The sequence below is a fragment of the Phascolarctos cinereus genome, unplaced genomic scaffold (assembly GCF_003287225.1).
Source record: "Phascolarctos cinereus isolate Bilbo 61053 unplaced genomic scaffold, phaCin_HiC Scaffold_8;HRSCAF=390, whole genome shotgun sequence".
Taxonomy (NCBI): Eukaryota; Metazoa; Chordata; class Mammalia; order Diprotodontia; family Phascolarctidae; genus Phascolarctos; species Phascolarctos cinereus.
This window is the reverse complement of record NW_027556291.1, coordinates 37,584,493-37,598,181: the sequence shown is the minus strand read 5'-3', so window position 1 is coordinate 37,598,181 and position 13,689 is coordinate 37,584,493. Positions and strand designations below refer to the sequence as shown.

The window sequence follows — 13,689 nt, the reverse complement described above, 5'->3', positions numbered from 1 at the left end:
ATCTTATTTATTCTACAATCTTAAAATACAAATGGAGTTTGAGATATGAGGTAAGAAGTATGATATTAAGATGGCTAATTCTTTTTTCTTTCCAGTGCTTGGATTTCCAAACAGTAAGATCACAGTAGTGTGCTTTATTGAAAGTACATTTATTACCCTAGAATTGCTATTTTGTAATCTCTTTTGAAAATCTAGTTAAGACTCTAAGCATAAAACATAAACAGGCAAGATTCTCTTCACCTCATTATTCTGGAAGCATCCCTAGAAGTGGACAATAAGAAGAGAAAACCCAGAACAAAAGGCACTGTGCCTGTCCCCAGGAGTTTACAATTGGTTTGTTTTTCCCTTTTGTAAACGCAAAACACCCAGCCCTTTAGATTTGGGAAAACAGGAAATGGCTCATAGCTTGCCAGGCAAAATTCTCAAGGTTGAGCTGCTAAACTAACAGCACATGGCCAGAGTTAGAAATGTTCTGTTCTTCCAAAACTGAGACCTGACCATGAGGGGGATCCTGTTGGGTCGCCATTTCACTGTTCATTTCAGGAAAGCCTTGGGCCTTTCTGAAGAAGAATCAAGCAAAGCCTAGGAGAGACTCTCTAACACAAAGAACACAAGGTCCTTTTTTTTTTCTTTTTGGTGAGGCAATTGGGGTTAAGTGACTTGCCCAGAGTCACACAGCTAGTTAAGTGTTATGTGTCTCACGCAGGATTTGAACTCAGGTCCTCCTGACTTCAAGGCTGGTGCTCTATCCACTGTGCCGCCTAGCTGCTGCCCCGTTGTTGTATTTTTTTTTTTGAGATCCTTCTATTGTTAAAAGAACTGATATCTCCCCCCCCCCCCGTTTTTGAATATAAAACAGATTCTGTACATTCTGCCATAAATAAAAACAAACAATTAGGCAGGACTTTACATGAGTAAACAGAGTAACTTCCAGAACAAGTAAATTAAAATGTTTCACAACCATAAGCCACTCATTTTTTAAAATAAAATTTGAAAGCCAACAAGGCTTCAAGTGAGTCACCTACATACATCTAAAGAGCAAACAAAATATGGTTCAGAAATTTTGAGCTATTTCCCCATTTTCGAAAACTTATTTTGCTTAAAGCACAAATCTATTCAACATTTTAAGGCCCACTCTTCTAGTTTGCTTTTGAAAGTTTTACTGAGAACCATTTGATAAAAAGTGGCACTGGTGACAACATAACTTTATTCCCAAGATGTTTGTGACAAAGCGTTTTCTCTTTTAAACAAATGACTTAAGAGGCAAAAGGAATGTCTGTACACAAGTCTGTCTTTCGCAGTAGAATTCTACACTTGTTTCACTGGAATCTCTTCAGTTGTTGGGCTCTGTAGATGTCATTGATGGGTGGCTTCACTGTGCCTTTTTTCTCTTCATCCTCTTCCAAATCTTCATGGGGTCGTTTGACCCCTCTGGTGAGCATGGTGCTGCTTCTTAAGGGGCCGTTCCCTTCCACAGCTCGATCTCGTGTTCCTCCAGTAATGATCCTCACAGCTTCATCAACAGAGTTTGGGATCTCGCATCTTTGGAAAATTTCCATCAATGCATCCACTTGCACAAAAGGACCCTGGAAACAGATGGGAGGAGGGATGAGTTTCATTAAAAGTACAGCAGCAGGTGGTATTGGAAACACTCCACCAGGCACAGGGTATAAGCCTGGGGGTGCTAAATGTCTTGGCAGAAAGGGGATCATCTGCTGGACGTCTGGCCTGGAGTATTTAGCTTTTCTATCCGCTTCATCTTTAAAGACAGGCAATATGGAAGGAGTTCCCACAGGGTCGGGAATGAGCTTGGCCTGAGAGATGTCCTTATAGCCAAGAGCCTTCAGTTCATTTGCAGAGCAGGGATACAAATCCATGAACTTGTACCTATTGACCAGTAATGCTGTTTCCCTGCATTGATATTCTTCCTTGAATGCTGTGAACTGTGTTCTCTCCACTTTCAGGACACTGGCCAGATCACCATAGCTACTTTCAAAAGCTAGGAATTTGGACCACATTTCTGCAGATTTTTCAGGTGGTAAGCTTCCAGAGGTCAATACTCGTTCAAACAAAACTCGTGTATTATCGTTCTCATTCAGGTGAGAAAGGTAGTCAGTATAGGCTAATATATATTCTGGAATGTCTCCATATTTTTTAAACCCCAGCTCAAAAATCTTAGAGGCCACTAATTTATTCTTACTACAGTGGTACTCCATTAATGCTGCAGTAACATAGATATGATAGCGTGTTCTAGTATCCTGTCTTGCTTTTTTAAATATCATCCTTCCAGATTGGATGCCTTCTGCTCGCCTTGCAAACTTCATATACTGGATATATACCAGAGTAGGATCAATATCCTCAATGGCCAGAAGTCGATTGTATATGCCATGTACCTTCTCAAATTTCATTCGACCCTCTTCATAATCTGCATATGCAAAATAAAGAAGCATATTTTTCTTCAGTAAAGTGCTAATAGCTCTCTCATACATGTTAGCAGCTTCACTGCTAAATAATTTAGCATTATTCATGTCCCCTTTCTGAGACAGCAGCTTACTGGACTGCTCCAGGTACTGGGCAGCTTCACACCAAATATCTGGGTGATGGCCCAGCACCAGGAGACACTGTTCATATGCAAATATAACTCTTTTTGTTAGAAGTATCTGGTCTTCTGTTCGGAGAGGGTTGTTTTTTTCCCACCGTATGTATTTCTTCCACAGGTTTACTTGTTGAGCCTCTTGGGGAGTATTTTGTGGATGTACTGAAGGGGCACTGCGGTCTAAACCTTTTATTATTGTTTTGTACTCCTTTGCTACACGCCTTGCATTCATGTAATCTCTACTCCTCTCTTCAATTATTTTTTTAGCTAGATGTCTGTTGATGCTTTCTTCATATCTGTTGTAATCCCTCCAAAGATACTCAATATTGATCATTGGATTAACACAACCTCGTTGATAAACTCTACGGACAGCTGTTATTCTTTGATTTTCTGCATAAGACCCAACAGCTTCCATGCTTTTCAAGAAATTGATGTAATCCACCCAAATCTGATAAGACAGAATTTCCATTCCAATTTTATTCAAAGAAAAGTCATATGCTTGTGCCATTTTTTCTTTGTAATCGGGTAGTTTTGCCTTGTTTTCTCTGATATATGAAAGATAACATTTCCACAGATCAATATGTAAAACCTTTAGAAGGCATCTCTGAAATAACTTTTCAGCCTGGTCAAAATTTTTAGTTTTGATCTCCATTTCAATGTATAGTTTCCAGAATCTGCCAGAACTGGGGAACTGGGTAACAAGGCGTTCATATGTCTTTCGTGCTTTGTCTATATGATGATTCTGTGCCTCTTGAGTCAGAATGTTCCAAGAGACAAGGTCATATGGATTCGCTTCTAATTTCTTTTCGGCTTTCTTCACTCTTTCTGGGACATATTCAGCAGCCTGCTTGGTGGCTCCACTGCCAAACATCATGCTGGAGGGCCTGGTGAAAGCGTATAAGCTGGTCCACAATATGGGACTACAAATTAAAAAGAAAAAGGAAATTCAAAGTCACCTATTGAAAAAAAGCAGATGAAATGCCTGCCCCCTAAAAGCAGCTCCTGACCACCGGCACCTGCTGCCGCCATCATCTATTCCAAGAGGAGTAAAAATGACCCTGTCAGGGGCCTGAAGGGAGAACATCTGGGGAACCAAGGGCCATTGTTATGTTGGCAGTGCCCTTACACAGCACCTAGACAACATATACCACAAGGACCTTCTAATAAAAATAGTAATTCAAGTTCATACCACACTTTAAGAGTTACAAAATGCTTTAAATAAATTTTCTTATTTGGTCTTCAACAATTTTACCTGTGATTATTTAGGGTTAGGGTTTGACAAATGAGGCAATTGGGACTTAGAGAGAAACCGGTTACTTAGGGTCACACAGCTAACTTGTACGTGTGGTGGGGGAAGAGGAGGTTTTAAACCTGGGTCTTTCCTAACTCTGTGCAACAGGTTCAATCCCCCCACTTCACACCGCCCCTCCAGCAGGTAGCATCAAGTCTAATGGAAGTGCTTTTGGTAGGTACCTCCTCTATTCACAGTTCCAAGGGGCTCATTTTCACTTGGGTGAGCTGGCCTAGATTCACAGGATCTGAACTGGAAGGAACCTTCTAAACCACTGTTTGTTAGTTTTTTAATTAATTTATCTTGAATCATCAGCAATCACTTCCATAAGCTTTTGAGTTTTAAATTTTCCTCCCCCTCCCTCCCCAAGACGGCGCACAATCTGATACAGGCTATACATTTACATTCCTATTAAACATATTTTCACATTAGTGATGTTGTAAGGAAGAATTAGAACCAATAGGAGGAACCTCCAGAAAGAGTAAACAAAATACAACAGAAGGGGAAAAATGCAAATAGTATGCTTCAACCTGCATTCAAACTCCATAGTTCTTTCTTTGGATATGGATAGCATTTTCCATCACGAGGCCTTTGGAGATGTCTTAGATCCTTGTATTGCTAAGAAGGGTTAAGTCTATCAATATTGGTCATTGCACAACGTGGCTGTTAACTGTGTACAACGTTCTACTGGTTCTGCTCACTTCACTCAGCATCAGACCATACAAGTCTTTCCAGGTTTTTCTGAAGTCAGCCTGTTCATCATTTCTTATAGCACAATAGTATTCCATTACATTCATATACCACAGCTTGTTCAGCCATTCCCCAATTGATGGGCATCTTCCAATTCTTTGCCACCACAAAAAGCTATTATAAATATTTTTGTACATGTGGGTCCTTTTCCCATTTATATGGTCTCTCTGGGATATAGCCCTAGAAGTGCAATTGCTGGATCAAAGGGTATGCACATTTTTATAGCCCTTTGGGCATAGTTCCAAATTGCTCTCCAAAATGGCTGGATCATTTCACAACTCCATCAACAACGCCAATTTTCCCACATCTTCTCCAACATTTATCATTTTCCTGTTTTGTCATGTTGGCCAATCTGATAGGTGTGATGTGGTACCTCAGAGTTGTTTTGATTTGCATTTCTCTAATCAATAGTGATTTAGAGCATTTTTTCATATGACTATAGATGGCTTTAATTTCTTCATCTGAGAACTGCCTGTTCATATCCTTTGACCATTTATCAATTGGGGAATGGCTTGTATTCTTATAAATTTGACTTAATTCTCTATATATTTTAGAAATGAGGCCTTTATCAGAGAGACTGGTTGTAAAAATTCTTTCCCAATTTTCTACTTCGCTTCTAATCTTGGTTGCATTGGCTTTGTGCAAAAACTTTTCAATTTAATGTAATCAAAGTTATCCATTTTGCTTTTCATAATGTTCTCTATCCTGTTTGGTCATGAATTCTTCTGTTCTCCATAAATCTGATAGGTAAACTATTCCTTGCTCTCCCAGTTTGCTTACAGTAGCAGCCTTTATATCTAAATCATGAACCCATTCTGACTTTATTATGGTACATGGTGTGAGATTTTGATCTATGCCTAGTTTCTGCCATACTCTTTTCCAGTTTTCCCAACAGTTTTTGTCAAAGAGTGGGTTCTTATCCCAGAAGCTGGGGCCTTTGGGTTTATCAAATGATAGATTACTATGGTCGTTGACTACTGTGTCTTGCATACTTAACCTATTCCACTGATCTACCACTCTTTTTCTTAGCCAGTACCAAGCAGTTTTGATGATTGCTGCTTTATAATACAATTTAAGCCACTATTTTAACACAGAATTTGTAGGCAGCAACCTCCATTATGTTCCACTTGGGTTGCCAGTGGGAAAAATCTAATGGGCACACAGTTAGGAGTGGATAGTAACAGCCCTGATGTCAGGGAATTGGAAGGACCTGCTATTGAGGCACATGGCTCCCAATTTAGCCCTTGCTTTTTATATTCCCTAAGTCAAAGACTTGAATTTTAAGTGTGGCTACTAATCTTTGGTCACATTATTGGGCTTCTAAGAAGAAAACTATGAGGCCTGGAGGCACAGTACTTCCAAAACAACCCAAAACTTGGCAGAAGGGTACATGCAGAAAGAAAGTTCAGGAAGCAAGCTTTTTTGATGGAGGATACTCACACAGTGTAGAAGTAATCAGAGGGAATGGACAAACTGAAGGACTTGTGGACAAGTGGGATTGTCCTCTGGAGTCCTGGATGGTCAGGCACCTAATGTGAGGAAAAGAAGATGGGTCTTAAAGGGAGTGGAATCAAGATGGCAGAAAAAAGGCAGGGACTCACCTGCATTCTTCCAAATTACCCTCCAAACAACTTTAAGTAATGCCTCAAAACAAGTTCTGGAGCTGAAGAATCCACAAAAAGATGGGGTGAAAAAATTTTCCAGCTGAAGATAACTTAGAAGGTGTATAGCAAAGGTCTATTATACTGGTGTGAGAATGGAGCATAGTCCAGCACAGGTGGCATCCCAGAAAACCAGCAACAGGCCTTGGGGACAACTGAATTGGCAGCTGCAGCAGATACATCTGGAGCTCTCAGACTACAGATTGTAGGGGAGTAGGAAAACTGGTCAGAAGGAGATTATAGGGGCCCCTTTGCTGGCACTGAGTGCAGAACTCTGTTGTATTACTCACATTTGGATCTGAGTCAGTCCTGGGTCACAGTTTTAGGGCGAGGAGGAGCACTAGAACACCAGAGCTTGTGGAAAAAGGGACTGCGGGTCCTGGTCACAGTTTCAGAGCACAAAAGAGTGTTTGTGATTGCTCACAGACCAGCACACAGGCCAGGAGAGTAGTAAACACACCTCTCCTTAGATCATACCACCTTGGAAGAACTGAAAACTTACAGCTCCCCCAAACTAGCTCTGAAAATAGCTGCACAAAAAACATGGAGCTTGGGACAGGGTCCCCTCCACCCTGTGAACAGAGCCCAACTTTAATATAAAGTTAAAAGTCAAGAAATAGCAAATTAACAAATTACAAAAAAAATCCTGACCACAGAAAGTTACTATGCTGACAGGGAAGATCAAAACACAGACTCAGAAAAAGACAACAAAATAAAAGCTGTTACATCCAAAGCCTTAAAGTAAAATGTGAATTGATCTCAAGCCCAAAAAGAATTTCTAGAAGAGCTCAAAAAGGATTTTCAAAATCAAATAAGAGAAGGACAGGAAATATAGGAAAAGAAATGAGAGTGATGCAAGAAAATATGAAAAAAGAGTCAACACACTGGTAAAGGAGGCACAAAAAAATACTGAAGAAAAGAACTCCTTTAAAAGAAGAATTGGCCAAATGGGAAAAAAAAGGTACAACAGCTCACTGAAGAAAATCATTCTGTAAAAATTAGAATTAGGCAAGTGGAAGCTAATGACTCCATAAGACATCCAGAAAAAAGTAAAGCAAAATCAAAGGAACAAAAAAATAGAAGAAAATGTGAGCTATTGCATTGGGAAAACAAGCGACCTGGAAAATGGATCCAGGAGAAATCATTTAAGAATTAATGGACTGGGGCAGCTAGGTGGTGCAGTGGATAGAGCACTGGCCCTGGAGTCAGGAGGACTTGAGTTCAAATCCAGCCTCAGACATTTGACAGTAGCTGTGTGACCCTAAACAAGTCATTTAACCCCGACTGCCTAACCCCCCCACAAAAAAAAAGGATTAATGGACTACCTGAAACCGATGATAAAGAAGAGCCTAGACATCATCTTTCAAGAAATTATCAAGAAAAACTTCCCTGATATCTTAAAACCGTGGTGTAAAATAGAAATTAAAAGAATCTACCATTCACTATCTGAAAGAGATCTCAAAATGAAAACTCCCAGGAATATTATAGCCAAATTCCAGAGCTCTCATGTCAAGAAGAAAATATTGCAGACAACCAGAAAGAAACCACTCAAATACTGTGGAGCCACAGTCAGGCTAACACAAGATTTAGCAGCTTCTACTTTAGGGCAAAGGAGTTAGAATTACAACCAACAATCACCTACCCAGAAAAATTGGTTATAATCTTTCAGGGGAAAACATAGATATTCAATAAAATAGAGGACTTTCAAGCATTGCTGTTCAAAAGATCTGAGCTGAATAGAAAATGTGACTTTCAAATACAAAACTCAAGAGAAACATAAAAAGGTAAATAGGAAAGAGAAATCATAAGATACTCAATGAGGTTAAAGTGTTTACATTCCTACATGGGAAGATGATACTTATAACTCCTGAGAACTTTATCACTATTAGGACAGTTAGAAAGAGTACGTATAGATGGAAGGCACAGGTGTGAACTAACTATGATGGGATGATATCCTCCCAAAAAATTAAAAGGTGAGAAAGAGGGATGCACTGGGAGAAGGGAGAAAGGAGAGGAGAGAGAAATATGAGAGGGGAAACACTTGAACCTTACTCTCACTGGAATTAGTTCAAAGAAAGAATAATGTACACATTCAGCTGGGTATAGAAATATATCTTACCATACAAGCAAGTAAGAGGAGAGGGAGAAGAGAATGAGGGAACTGATAGAAGGGAACCAGTATTGGAGGAGGTGGTGTATAGAAGCCAAACGCTGGTGAGGAAAGACAGGGTGAAAGGGGAGAGGGATAAATAGGGCAAAAAATAGGGCAGAGGAAAATACAAAGTCAGTAATCATACATGTGAATGTGATTGAGATGAACTGACCTATAAAATAGAAAGGTGATAGCAGTGAATTAAAAACAAGAATCCTACAAATTGTTGTTTAGAAGCAACATACTTGGAGCAGAGAGACACACATGGAGTAATGGTGAGGGACTAGAGCAAAATCTATAATGTTTCAGCTGAAGAAAAAAAAGCAAGAGTAGCAATCATGATCTCAGACAAAGCAAAAGCAAAAATAGGTCTAATTAAAAGAAATAAGCAGGGAAACTACATTTTGCTAAAAGGTATCCTATATAATGAAGTAATATCAATACTAAACACACATGCATCAAATAGTATAGTGTCCAAATTCTTAAAGGAAAAGTTAAATGAGCTACAGGTGGAAACAGAAAGCAAAACTTTACTAGTGGGGTACATAAAATTTCCACTCTCAGAACTAGATAAGTCTAGCCAAAAAATAAACAAGAAAGAAGTTAAGGAGATGAATAGTATTTTAGAAAAATTAGATATGATAGACTTTTAGAGAAAACTAAATGGGAATAGAAAGGAATGTATCTTTTCTCTGCAGTGCATGGCTCCTACACAAAAATGACCATGTATTAAGGCATAAAAACCTAACTACCAAATGTAAAAAAAAACCCAGAAATATTAAAGGCATCTTTTTCAGAACATCATGCAATAAAAATTACATTCAACAAAGGGCCGTGGAAACACAGATTAAAAATTAATTGGAAACTAAATAATCTAATCCAAAAGAAAAAGTGGGTCAAAGAAAAAATCATAGAAACAATAACTAATTCCAACAAAGAGAATGACAACAATGAGACAATGTACCAAAATTTATGGGATGCAGCCAAAGCAGTACTTAAGGGAAAATTTTTATCTTTGAATGCATACATAAATAAAATAGAAAAAAGCAGATCAATGAATTGGGCATGCAACTAAAACGAGAAAAAGAACAAATTAAAAATCCCCAATTAAACACCAAATTTGAAATCTTGAAAATCAAAAGAGAGATTAATAAAATTGAAAGTAAGAAAACCATTGAACAAATAAATATAACTAGGAGCTGATTTTATGAAGGAAAAAACCCAATAAAATAGATTAAACCACTGGTTAATTTGATTAAAAAAAAGAAAATCAAATTACCCACATCAAAAATGAAAAGGGTGAATTCACCACTAATGAAGATGAAATTAAAGCAATTATAAAGAACTATTTTGTCCAATCATATGCCAATAAATCTAACAATCTAAGTGAGATGGAAAAATCCAAACTGCCCAGATTAACAGAAGAACTAGAATACTAAAATAATCCCATCTTAGAAAAAGAAACTGAATAAACCATCAATAAATTCCATAAGATAAAAAATCCCCATGGCTAGATGAATTCACAAGTGAATTCTACCAAACATTTAAAGAACAATCAATTCCAATACTGTATAAACTATTTGGAAAAATAAGCAAAGAAAGAGTCCTACCAAATTCCTTCTATGACGCAAAATGGTGCTGATACCTAAATCAGGAAGAGTGAAAATGGAGAAAGAAAACTACACATCCATTTCTCTAATGAATACTGATGCAAAAATTTAAATAAAATACTAGCAAGAAGATTTCAGTAATATATTAAAAAGATCATTTACTATGACTAAGTGAGATTTATGCCAGGAATGCAGGGCTAGTTCAATATTAGGAAAAACATCAGCATAACTGACATCATGAATAACAAAAGCAGGAAAAATCATAAGATTATCTCAGTAGATGCAGAAAAAGCTTTGACAAAATACAACACTCATTCCTATTTTTAAAAAAAACACTTGAAAGCATAGGAATAAATGAAGCTTTCATTGAAATGATAAATATTATCCCTCTAAAACCATCAGCAAGCATTATCTGTAATGAGGATGTGAGGAATGGCTCACAGTGAAGTTCCCTCATTAGTATCTTCATGCTACACTCTTACCTCCCTGTTACACTCCTCTCTTCTACACTCTGCCTGAGTGTGAGAGATGGCCTGAGTGTGAGAGATGGCCTGCAGTGCAGTTCCCACAGGCCTAAGTTTCATTCCTCCAGAAAGCCTTGAATTAAGTTTCCATTTTTCCCTGATAAGTTTCTATTTCTCCAGCACCACGTCAGCATGGGTGGGGGAGCTCGGTTGCCTGGTCGCTCCTACTTTCTAGTACACATATGTATCTAGTCCAAACACGGCATGTTTACTTCTTTTGGGTATTAGCTGCCGGGTTTAGAATGTATGCCCTGAGTACCCAGTCAAGGGAGAAAGGAGTAAGAGGGGTGGGAGAGGGCATCGCGTAAAGGGATAAAAAGCCAAGGGTGCGGCTCTCAACTCGTACTCTCCTGGCCAGCAACGGCGCCTTTCTCATGAGAAAGTAATAAATTCCTTTCCACTTTCTACCTTGAGAAGCCTCTGAGTTTAATTTGGGAAATAAGGATAGCTGTCCCACACAAGGATAAGCCAGAATCCCACACAATAAGATCAGGGATAAAACAAGGATATCCATTATCACCACTATTATATAGTTTTGCACTAGAAATGCTAACCATAGTAATAAGAGAAAAATAAGAAATTGATGGAATTGGAATTGGCACTGAGGAAATAAAACTATCACTCTTTGTAGATAATGTGATAGTATACTTGGAGAATCTTAGAGAATCAACTGAAAAACCAGTTGAAATAATTAACAACTTCAGCAAAATTGTAGGATATAAAATAAACCCATATAAATCATCAGAATTTCTATATATTACTAACCAAGTCCAGCAGCAAGAGATAGAAAGAAATTACATTTAAAGTAACTGTAGACAATATAAAATACTTGGGAGTCTGTCTGCCAAGACAAATCCAGGAACTATATGAACACTATTATACAACATTTTTCACACAAATAAAATCATATCTAAACATTTGGAAAAGCATTAATTCCTTATGGGTAGGTCAAGCCAATATATAAAATATAAAAATGACAACTGTACCTAAATTAATTTGCTTATTCAAGGCAATACCAATCAAATTACCAAAAATTATTTTATAAAGCTAAAAAAACAACAAAATTCATCTGGAAGAACCAAAGGTCAAGACTATCAAGAGAATCAATGAAAAAAATATGAAGGAAAGTGGCCTCGCCATACCAGATATTAAGCTGTAATCAATAAAACAATATGGTACTGGCTAAGAAACAGAGTGGGGGATAAGTGGAATAAGTAGGTACACAATACACAACAGTAAACGAACATAGTAATCTAGTCTTTGATAAACACAAAGGTCCAAGCTTTAGGGACAAGAACTCACTATCTGACAAAAACTGCTGGGAAAATGGCAAGCAGTTTGGCAGAGACTAGGCATAGACCAACATCTCACACTTTATACCAAGATAAGGTCAAGATGAGTATGTGATTTAGACATAAATAGTGATACCATAAGCAAATTAAAGGATTATGGAATAGTTTACTTGTCAGATCTATGAATAAGGGGAGAATTTAGAATTGGCTAAATGGAAAAGCAGTATAAAAACTCGCTGAAGAAAATTATGCCTTAAAAATTAGAATTAGGCAAGTGGAAGCTAATGACTCCATGAGACATCAAGAAGCAATAAAACAAAATCAAAAGAATGAAAATAGAAGAAAATGTGAAATACCTCAATGTAAAAACAACTGACCTAGAAACAGATTGAGGAGAGATTTAAGAGTAAACTAACCTACCTATTTAATGCTATCCCAATTAAATTACCAAAGAAATATTTTATTAAGCTAGAAAAAATAATTAAATTCTTTTGGAAGAACAAAAGTTCAAGAATATCAGAGGAATTAATTTAAAAAATGTAAAAGAAGGAGACAGCAGTACTGGATTTAAACTATATTATAAGGCAGTAATTATCAAAACTGTCTAGTACGGGCTAAGAAATAGAAAGGTGGATCAGTGGAACAGAGTAGACATACAATACACGCTAGTAAATGATTATAGTAGCCTTATGTTTGACAAATGTAAAGATTTAAGCTTTTGAGATAAGAGTTCATTATTTGGTAAAAATTGTTGGGAAAATGGAAAGTAGTCTGGCAGAAACTGGGTATAGACCAGAGGTGGAAACCTGTGGCCTCAAGGCCACATGTGGCCCTCTATGTCCTTAAGGGCCTCTAGGCACTCTGACCGATCCCAAACTTCACTGAACAAATCCCCTTAATAAAAGGATTTGTTCTGTAAAATTTGGATTCAATCAAAAGGCTACACCCAAGGACATAGAAGGTCACATACGGCCTTGAGTCTGCAGGTTCTTTACCCCTGGTATGCACCAATATCTTACACCATTTCACAAGATAAGGTCAAAATGGATACACGACCTACATATAAAGGGAGATATAAGAAAATCAGAAGAACATAGATCATATTACCTACCAGACTTATGGATGGGAGAAGAATTTATGAATAAACAAGATAGAGAGGATTATGAGATGTAAAATGGATAATTTTGATCACATTAAATTTAAAAGGTTTTGTACAAATAAAACCAATGTAGTCAAGATTAGAAAGAAAGCAGAAAATTGGGAAAAAATTTTGTAGACAGTTTCTCAAAGGTTCATATCCTTTGGCCATTTATCAATTAGAGAATGACTCATATTCTTATGAATTTGAAAAAATTCATAAGAATATGAGTCATTCCCCAATTGATAAATGGTCAAAGATGTGAACAGGCAGTTTTTCAATGAAGAAATCAAAACTATATACAGTCATATGAAAAAATGCTCTAAATCATTATTGATTAGAGAAATGCAAATTAAAACAACTTTGAGATATCTCACATCTATCAGATTGGCTAATATGTTAGAAGGGGAAAATGACAAATGTTGGAGGAGATGTGGAAAAATTGGGGACACTAATACACTGTTGGTGGAGTTGCAAACTGATCCAACCATTTTGGAGAGCAATCTGGAATTATACCCAAAGACTTATAAAACTGTGTATACTCTTTGACCCAGAAATACCACTATTAGGTCTATTTCCCAAGGTGATCAGGGAAAAAGGAAAAGAACCTATATATTCTAAAATATTGCTCGAAAAACAACTGTGGGGGGCAGTTGGGTGGCAAAGTAGATAGAG

The 13,689-nt window shown here is 37.4% G+C and overlaps 1 pseudogene across 1 annotated transcript; it reads right to left on the bottom strand.

Moving 5' to 3' along the window:
• Positions 1-874: 874 nt before the first annotated feature.
• LOC110197727 (cleavage stimulation factor subunit 3 pseudogene) lies at positions 875-6,135 on the bottom strand (annotated as a pseudogene). Its single transcript, XR_013483538.1, has 2 exons — positions 6,078-6,135; positions 875-3,516 (listed from the first exon to the last, which is right to left on the bottom strand). The product of XR_013483538.1 is annotated as a cleavage stimulation factor subunit 3 pseudogene (transcript).
• Between the last annotated feature and the right edge of the window lie 7,554 nt (positions 6,136-13,689).